The 9767-nt window shown below is 40.1% G+C and overlaps 1 pseudogene; it reads right to left on the reverse strand.

Annotated features, from left to right (window-relative positions):
* Positions 1-932: 932 nt before the first annotated feature.
* On the reverse strand, positions 933-1401 carry LOC103606836 (annotated as a pseudogene).
* Between the last annotated feature and the right edge of the window lie 8366 nt (positions 1402-9767).

Below are 9767 nucleotides of genomic sequence, written 5' to 3' on the forward strand. Positions count from 1 at the left end.
TTTATACAGAAGAAAGAGATATTATCCAACAGAAAAATAAGACCTGTAGACTGGAAAAACACTTGTTTTACTGTCTTAGAAAGTAAACAAATAAACAAAAAAAGATGGGCAGATGGAGTCTAGATCAGTTAGAATTTAGGCAGCTCCAGCCAAAAATGAAGACGGTACAATGATGTGACCTTATAAAGGAAATGACTAAAACAAAATTTCTTGGACTTGGCAAAAGTCTTCATGTCTGTAATAATATATTAATGCACAAAATATCAAAAATACAAAGTCTGGGCCAGCCTGGTGGCGCACTGGAGAGTGCGCCGCTTGAGAGCGCGGTGGCACTCCCACTGGGGGTTCGGATCCTATGTGGAGGCCGGTTCCTGCTCACTGGCTGAGCGCGGTGTGGGCACGACACCGAGGGTTGCGATCCCGTTGCCGGTCAGTAAAAAAGGCAAAAAGGAAAAAAAAAATACAAAGTCTGAATTTCCCCCTTAGATTTATAATAAATGATCAAACTTCTGTTTAATACCTTTACTTTTATAAGCTTTCTCTGTTTAGCAGCATCTGCTATACATGTACATACATGTTTCTATCTTACCATGAGAATTATAGTTCTCATCTCAAACTCGTGACTTGACTTTTTGCCCATAATTGCATATATTTTATTTCCATTATAAGATGCTTGATACCTTTCTAGTGGTACATTTTAATCAACATATTATATAAAAAAGAATCTTGATTTTTAAATGAATCTTTTTAGTACTATGGCATGATGGGTTTAATTTAACAATTGAAGCATAATATGGTAACTACATTGTACAGTTTAAATTAATTCATAGCTGTAGGAAAAAGTTTGATTTTTAAAGTATAACCAAGGTGAGACTGCATAGTTATGAACAGTGAAGCACTAGAAAACAGTGAATGAAAAAGATGATTTTTCATCAGTGGCCATTCATTATTTTGCTTTTAGAGAAGAAGTTGTCTTCTTCGAGTTTTGAATGGTCTGGTAAATCTAGTTGTTTCTCATCTTCCTCAATATCACATTGAATTGCTGAATAAGTGGCTCTAAACAACCTAAGTTATTTTCTGGTCTGAGGTAGCCAACGACAGCCACATTGAGGATTTCCCCATAGAAATCCTCTTTGAAGGCATGGATGACATGAGTTTCCATGGACTTTTTCATATTCTTGTAGTGTGGGTTCCATGCTATGCTTACCACCATCTTATAGACTTCTCCACTTCTAACACTGGCCCAACCATAATAAATGCCAGTGGATACATCAGTTGGAACGTTTTCTAGTACTTATTCAGGAAAGTTAGGCATGAGGAACGCCCAGCTGCTTGGAGCTGTGGCCAAAGCTCTGCACCACTTGGCCCCCAGCAGAAGAATGGCAGGCACTTCATGACACCATCCGCCCAGGGTGCAGGCTGTGGAGCTGCCGTGGAGGTGGCATCTGGACCCCACAAAACAGCTGGGGGACATGGCTGGCAGCTCTGCCAGCTGGGAAGGCTTACCACTGGCTGGGTGCCACCAACGACATGCTGTGGTAGGCCCCTCACACCACTGACCCACCCAGTAGAAGCTGCCACACAACTCAGGGGCTGCATCTCGCTGCTATGTTTTCTTCTTCTAAGAGTTTTATAGTTTTAGCTCTTAATTAGGAGTTAATTTTTGTGTGCAGTGTAAGGTAAGGGTCTAACTTCATTCTTTTGCATGTTGATATCCAATTTTCTCAGCACCATTTGTTAACTCATTAAAATTTTAGATTGCAGTTTTTACCTCATTGAAGAACAAAATACTTTCTTCAGGATACGGTATATTTATATCATAATCTGTGTCCTTTGTGTATAAATTTGGCAAAACTACCAAATCTAGGAATTGCTCAGTTCTGCAAATAGTAGATTTCATCTTTTCTATGAGATTAGCTTCATCTAGTAATGACAAAGAAGTATATTAAAATTCAAAATAGTATGGGACGAAGGCATTAGAAGAAAGATCTTGTAGTGAAAATGTGTTCAGCTTGGCTTAAAGGTGTAGGGTCTGAGCAGAAAGATGATGTTATGAGCTTTAAGTGGATTTTCAACAAGGTTTGGAAAAACACTCATTTAGTTGAGACAGTCTGGAGGTAGAAAGATGCCGGTTCTGATTCCCAGCTCTGGAGGTGGGAGAACAAGCCTCTCCCTGAAGTGGCTGAGGGGACTGGGCAGAGGGAAGACAGATGTTAGAGGAGTAACAAGAAAAGATTTGAAGGGATGAGACAAAATGTTAAAAGAACAGAATGAAAGAACTGTATTGGAGGTCCATACTAGCAGGAGGCCCAGGAGGAAGAAGTGAAAGTAGGATTTGAATAATGAATAGAGAATAGACGGTCCAAGGCAGGTGCATTTAGGCAGCAACTGAAATGAAGAAAACAGAGTAGAAAAGGGGACCAAAAGTACCAAGATGGAATTAACCATCTTCAGGATTCTGTAAAGAACTTTAGTGTTTCTTAGGGTCTTGATGTCATAAAGGTGACAAGATAGGTACAAGAAAAACTTAGATAATAATGATATAATTATCCTTCAAACACAAGTTGATCTCTGCTCAGGCCAAGGTGCTCTGTCATTGTTTAACAAAACTTAAATGACAAGAAAACAACAACAGAGTTCTTAATGTGGCTTGAGTGCTAATGAGTGACTCTAGAGCTCCAGGAATTTATGGGGCAAATGGAACTCTCAAAAGTCTATTCATCTGGTGCTGTGTGCTTGCTTGCACATTCCTGTAGCCAGTATAGGTGGCTACAGTAGGGTATCCACAAATGGGTCTAACAATCACACCCCTTTCTTTGTCAGAATTAGACATATTTATGTACCTGGTCACTGACACAGGGCCTTCTCTCTTAGGAACAGGACCCTTGTCGCACAGCAGGACAGAGCATCAGAATGTTATCTTTTTGTCAGCCTGCAGATGTGGAGAGGGGTCTTAGAAAAGGCAGAATCACCCATATTGAGGACCATTTCTCAAATTCATCTACAAGATAAGTCAATTTTCCTCCTTAGTGAGAAGGTCAGGAGTATTATCCTAATGGAAATCCCTTTGCATAAAAACTTGTGGAGTGGGGAAGTAGTATTTTCCCCTAACAAGGGTAAACCAGTAAAATAAAGGCAATTATAATAGAATAATAACTTCAAAAATTTGGGGGGGACTAGTTATCTCTCAATTTAAACAGGCAAAGCAGAGCCTGGAAATCTAATGAAGGTACAACAAAGCCGAAGAAGATTGTGCCCTATTAACACCCTATTAATGGCATTTACCAATCTGGGGTAAGAGAGGTTACCAGAAGGAGTCTAGAGAAATCACAGAATCTACAGAAAAAGGAGACAAAAACTGTGCCTGCCATGCATCTTCAGCACTGAGTCTCCTGGGGCAATGGAGACAGATGCAGTAATAAGAGCCTCATCTCACTCCCTGGCTCAGATTCCAGGCTCATCAAGTAACTTCCTGATAATAATTTGGCTTCCCATGTAGACTTTCCAACAGAGAAAAGATTGTGCTGACCAGCTAATGTGGTTATTCAGATTTTCTCACAGAGACTATATATATCAGCATCTGGTTTCTTGTGAGTTGTTCGATATAATTAGTCCCCCCTGAGTTCAGTCACCTCTGTGTGAACAAAAACGCTTGCATTTTGGACCTTGAAAAGCTGAGAACCAGACCTGGATCACGGGTACCATAGAAAAATGGCAGGTTTCCTCCAGGGTATTTTGGGTCTTCCCTTTAACTTCGACATCCACATGTGTCCGAGTCCAGGAAGAGATTCAACAATTGATGGGTTTGTGTGAAGTTTTTGTAATAAATTTGACTACATCATAGTAAATTGTGAAAATTAACCACCATAATTATATTTTGTATGGTAGGGCACCTAGAAACAAGTAATTATTATATGCAAATGAAATAGAAGCCAACAGCAGCTAAAACTTTCAAAGCTTATATTTTTAGGCCTATCTAAGATTAGGAAGCATCTTCCCTCTTTGTTTCCCTGGTCTTTTTTTGCTTCCCTCTGGTCTTCCTCTCTCTCGGCTTCAATGAACCCTTCTGCAACACTAAATGCCTTAAAACTTCAACAGAAGAGATTATGTTTGAGGAGTTAAACCAAAGTGCAAGTCATTAATTTCCTAAGTGTTCTTCCACAGGGAGTATCTCAGCTGGTGAGCTTGAACATACTACACTCAGAAAAGCAATGCAAGTATTTCATAGACTGAAATGCAAATGCTGAATGTGGCATTCATTTTGCATGTAGGAGTAAGGCTGAAATTTAAAAAGTGAAACTGGACATTTCCAACCATAGAAACTTGGAAAAAAGAGTTATTTAATTCAGCATATCTTGCTTCAGGGTCTGATCCCAGGTAATAGCTCTTCTGTGAGAGGACCTCTTCTCCTTCCACCACAGGGTGGACTGGTGCTCAGTGGTCAATCAATTATCCCAGCAGGGTTGGTATATGGAAAAGACTTTTTTGGTCTTATCAGAAGTTCAGCCTGGGAGGTTGGCCTGGGAGTGACCAAGCTCAAAATAGAAAAAAATCACTAATAAGATCCAGCTGGAACAAATACCCTCTATTTTAGAAAATTAATGCTGTGTCATCATGACATGTATCTAACCTTAGTGTTTCTGAGTGGACAGGCCAGACATGTGAACTGTAATTCAAGCCATGGTTATGGCTCTTCTGCTGAAAGACTGATTCATCTGGTTTTGTGGTCTTACTCTTCAAGTGTGCCTTGCATTCAGTAACCACATTATGCAGAACTGTACATTTCAAGTACCTGCACTGGCAATTTAGAGAGATGCTTATTTTACATAAAAAGAGTTCAGAATCAAAGGAATTTTTTAAGAAGTGACAAATGAGTTCAATGAAAATAGTATCTACTGACATTGCTCTCTTGTGCTTTTAGAAACTGTAGTAATTATCTACCCTAAGAATGGAGGGATCAGTGTTCCTGTAGAGAAGAATTGGGTACAATGTAGGCAAGTGAGGCATTTCCATGGTCTTAGTCTGAGAAAACATGACAGGAAGGAAAGAGAAGGGCTGGGAGACGACTGGCACAAAGAGGAGGCTACTGAAGGAGAAGTGTTCTATGAAGTATTATGAAAAAACTGACTTGTGAGGTGGCCACGGTACCTGGCATTGCAGAAGAAATGCTTCTGCTCCAGCCATGTCCAGCAAGATAACTGGCCTCCACATCACCCTCTCCACACCTCCAGCAGGATGTAGAGCTTGGGCCGATCTTGTAAGCTTGTGGCCTGCAGGCCAAAAGTGACCCAAGGATGTGTTCTTGTTGACCTACTCAGCAATTTTAAAAATTGAGCCATGCTAAAACAACAGATTTCATACAGAAACACAAGTTCAGATTTCTAGTTTCTTTTAAAGAAAAACAAATACGAATGAGCAGGTAAAACTGAACTCATATTCCACATGGTACTAACCAGCTGGAGTTCAGTGGCTGCTGCTCTTCACAGAGCAAAAGTGCTGTTTCTGTGCTAGACTGTGTGGTGGTGAAAGCAGGACTCTAGCTGGCCTGCCTACTTGCTGCCCAACTCTGCTGCCTACCAGCTGTGTGAACTTGGGCCCGTTACTTAACTGTTCTGTGCCTCAATTTACTTATTGATAAAATGCTCATAATTGTGCTTATCTCATAGGTTACTGTAAAGATTAGACAAATTAACAAGTGTACTACACTTTGATTAGTGCTGGGTAAATAGTACTATATAAGCTTTTTCTGTTATTATAATATAGTAATAAATACCTTATCTCCTAAATGATGTACTTATGTTATTCCTCATAGCAACCCTATAACTAGGTTCTATTATCCAGATATTATGGGTGAGGAAACTGATGCATGGAGAGGTTAGGAAACTGCTTAACCTTGTCACATAGCTAGTAAGTGGAGGAACCTGCTCCAGGCTCTGTGATCACAACCACCACACTATAGAATGATAGTCCTTTAGGTGGGACACACTCTCTCCATTTTGCCATAGTGCCTGCCATTTACACAGTGAATGCATGTGAATGTACACATTCCTCTTCTTCTATTTCCCCACCCCCACACTGCATACCTTTATGTTATCTCCCTGGCCCTACATGCATTTGAGTTTGAGACCCCCTAGTCTAGCAGAGTAAATATGCCGATAGCTGATTGACAGTCATCCATGTAGAGCACCTCTCCCTGTAAGGCTTTTATGAAAAGCCAAGAAGACAAATTGTGTCTAGTAGGGGTCTACACTAGTGTGGGTATCTTTGATGACACTGAACTTATTAGAAATGCAAATTCTTGGATCCCCCACTCCAGACCTACTGAATCAGAATCTCAGATGCAGATCCCAGAAATCTGTGGTTTACTAAGCTCTCCAGGTGATTTTGATACAGGCTAAAATTTGAGAACCACTTCCTTAGAAGGTTATGTTCTTCTGTGCAAGTCAGCTAAGACTTTGATGTGAAGGGATAGCCATATCTGCTCCTACAGAGTTAGCCAAGAGAAAGATGTGGAAAAATCTCAAAAACACTCTAATGGAAGGACTAGTTGGGGGACAACATAGCTTCCCAGTGAAGCCATAAGGATGAAATAGTAGGAAATTGTGTTGCTTAGGTAATTTATTAAATTGCACTTTTATTGTTGTCATATAAATGACATGCTTCCTACAGGATGAACAAATTAACATTCAGAGACCAACTGCTCAAAACGATGATCTTAGTTTTAAGAATAGTTGTTATTTTCTGGCAACAGGGCCCAATTGTCTGCAGAGTCCAGTATAATGGAGAACACAAATCCATGAACTCTCTATGGCAGACAGTGTGCATCGAGGTCATTTTAAAGCTACTTTAAATAATTACAATCTGTCAGGACTCTGGTTGTAATTGACAGAAACTCAAGCAAAACAGGAAAAATGTTATAAAAGTCATTCTGATGATATGTAGGTCCAGAAAATGAATACGTTTTGTATATACAATGAATAAGAGGTAATTTTATATGTTTCAATGAGACCTAGTCAGAAGAACGATTGCAATTACTAAGTCTGACTTCTTAATATTTGAGCCAATCTTAGTTTGACCTTTACTGGCTGAGTCACTGACCAGGCTTTTGCTGGCTGGTGTAACATACATGCTATTTGGATTATGCCCTGACTCAACCCCACTCCTCTAATTCTCCTAAGATGGACATTTGGGGACCCTGGCACTGGTCCATTGTCTAGGAGGAACTGTTAACACAGTATCTGCTGTCAGCCAAATTCATCTGGAGGGAAAGAATACCCAATCCTCGAGAGCATTCTGCCCTGGTGCTGTGGGAGAGGAATGAGAGTGACAGGGAGGGTACCAGTTCCATCTCTTAGATTAATATCACCAATAAGTAAGCTCCCTCCTCCCTTTCTAAAGTGTGTGGTCTAAAGAGTGTTCAATTCATTTGAAACTTGTGAGTAGGCCAAGGGATTTTTAGCTAAGCTTGTCCAATTGCTCTTCTGCAACCTCATGTCAAGGAGTTTGGACTTTATCCCAAGGGCAGTGGGAAACACTGAATGGTTGTGAAAATAGGAATGACATAATCAGACTCAAGTTTTAGAGCAATCAACTCTGGTTGCTATGTGGAGATTAGTATTGTAGTGTTCAAGCCAACAGTTGATGGTGGCCTGAAAACAGTCATTATTATTACATTATTCTTAACAGATTCTGCTCCTCTTATAAAATATCAGATTGATAAACCAAGACCTACAATTTGTTAGAGTAAACTCACATGAAGCTTAGTTGAAATGTCAGACAAGCTAATGATCTACAGTGAAGATTGTCAGTTTTTTAAAAGTATGATAGATTATGCCTTTGCTCCATAGAGCTGGATTCAAACCTGTGGAGTTAATTAACTAAATGGCAAAAATCAAAGCCCACCAGTTAATATGAACTTTGAGCAGTATTAGTGCAAAATATGTTCTGATAATGTAATTTAATCAAGTAACCTTTATATTGGAAGTTTTAGTCGGTCAAGGCAATGCTCTAGAACTTTAGACCTTGGAAAAACAAGCCTCTCAGGCATAGATTCACATCTGCATGTCCACAAAATATGTTCTGATAATGTAATTTAATCAAGTAACCTTTATATTGGAAGTTTTAGTCGGTCAAGGCAATGTTCTAGAACTTTAGACCTTGGAAAAACAAGCCTCTCAGGCATAGATTCACATCTGCATGTCCATGACCTCTTTCAACCAGAACAATGCCGTGGACCAGGACCCTAAATGTATTCTCACTACTGGTTTACAGAACCAGGCCTGTGACCTCCTGCAAGTATTTATTATATGTAGGTGTTCTGGAGGCAATAGGAAGTTTATAATAAGATTTAAATTTGAACAGTTCTTGGTTCATCGAGTGGGAATGCGCTACCTTGTTCTCTTTTACCAGTCAGCCCTTCGAGGCAGAGTGCTGTGTTTCTTTCTTTTTCCTTTGCTTTCCTAATGTTCTTGTCAAATCAGGAGCTAGAAGATTAAGAAACACTCACCCAAGAATGGAACAGATAAGGCTGGACCCAGAGTTTCAATAGATCCTTTGTAAGGGGAAAAAGAGAACAGAGAGTGAAGATCAACTGATTAAGCAGTGAGGAGCCCATGGTATACTCTACAAATATTGAAAATTACATAAAGGTGGTGTATGTGTAGGAAACTTTTATGTCTTTAGGAATGAGACTGCTTTGCCTGCAACAGCCAAGCCAGCTGCAGCAGTGGGCAAAGTGACCTCACTACAGTTTTTGTGTGTCAGATCTCTCTCGGGTTGAGGTCCTGGCCCCAATTAAAGCAGTTCTGAGTTTTTCAAAGGTTTCTAAATCAAGTCCTTCAGAAATCTTCCACTACAATTTCATTCTTCTTGCTCTTGCTTCTCAGGAATGGTGGCTTGAGGCATTTCCAGACCTTTCTGTTTAGCTAAGTCCTCTTGAGGAGATTTGTACAATTCTTTCTTTTGTTTCCCTCTATTTATGAAATTTCCATGCTTCCTCCAGGACATCTGTGTCCCCTCTCTACCCAAGGAAGAAGCCCTTACCCTCCACCCACACTCAGGGTTGCAAAGGATAGGTTCACAGCAGGACAACTGGTTCATTAGTCATGTAATTCAAAATTACTGGGTACTCAAATTAGACTTAGACCGGTGAAATACAGAATGTGCTCTCGTGTTTGGCATTACAGAAGCTTCTATTATCACAGAATTTAGATTCTTAGAGAATGGCATAAGCCACAAAGAAGTGGAAAACTTAAAAATCAAAACCAACTTGGCCTGTTTGAGGTGATCATATGAGACTAACAATGCTCACCCATCCAGTAAGGGGTGGCATGAAGGGTTCTGCAGGGGTAAGCTCTCACCTAGTGGCATGCAAACACTGCTCACACTGATGCTAAACTGGATATACATTAATTTCAAAGCCAAGAGCCCTCAAATAGACCATCCACATGGCAAGCCTGTGATTTCCTGTCTTGAGCATGAAGTGGCTTCTTTTCAAACATTTGTGAGCAACGTACAATTTCAGTTTGCTTTCCCAAGTGAATCATAATGACTCTGGACAGGAAGGATTCATCCAGAGACATGAAAATATCCCCAGTCACTATTAATTAAAAGGAAATCTATGACATATATCTCTTTGGCTAGAAATAAATAGCATTCTTATTCTCAGTATATTATAGGCCTGCCAGCTCTCAATAGAAAGGGAAATTAATTTGACCCAGAAATGCCTAATCAGAGAGGTATCCACAGGCCCTGAGCTGTTTTCATAC

The sequence above is a fragment of the Galeopterus variegatus genome, unplaced genomic scaffold (genome assembly GCF_000696425.1).
Source record: "Galeopterus variegatus unplaced genomic scaffold, G_variegatus-3.0.2 Scaffold6870, whole genome shotgun sequence".
Taxonomy (NCBI): domain Eukaryota; kingdom Metazoa; phylum Chordata; class Mammalia; order Dermoptera; family Cynocephalidae; genus Galeopterus; species Galeopterus variegatus.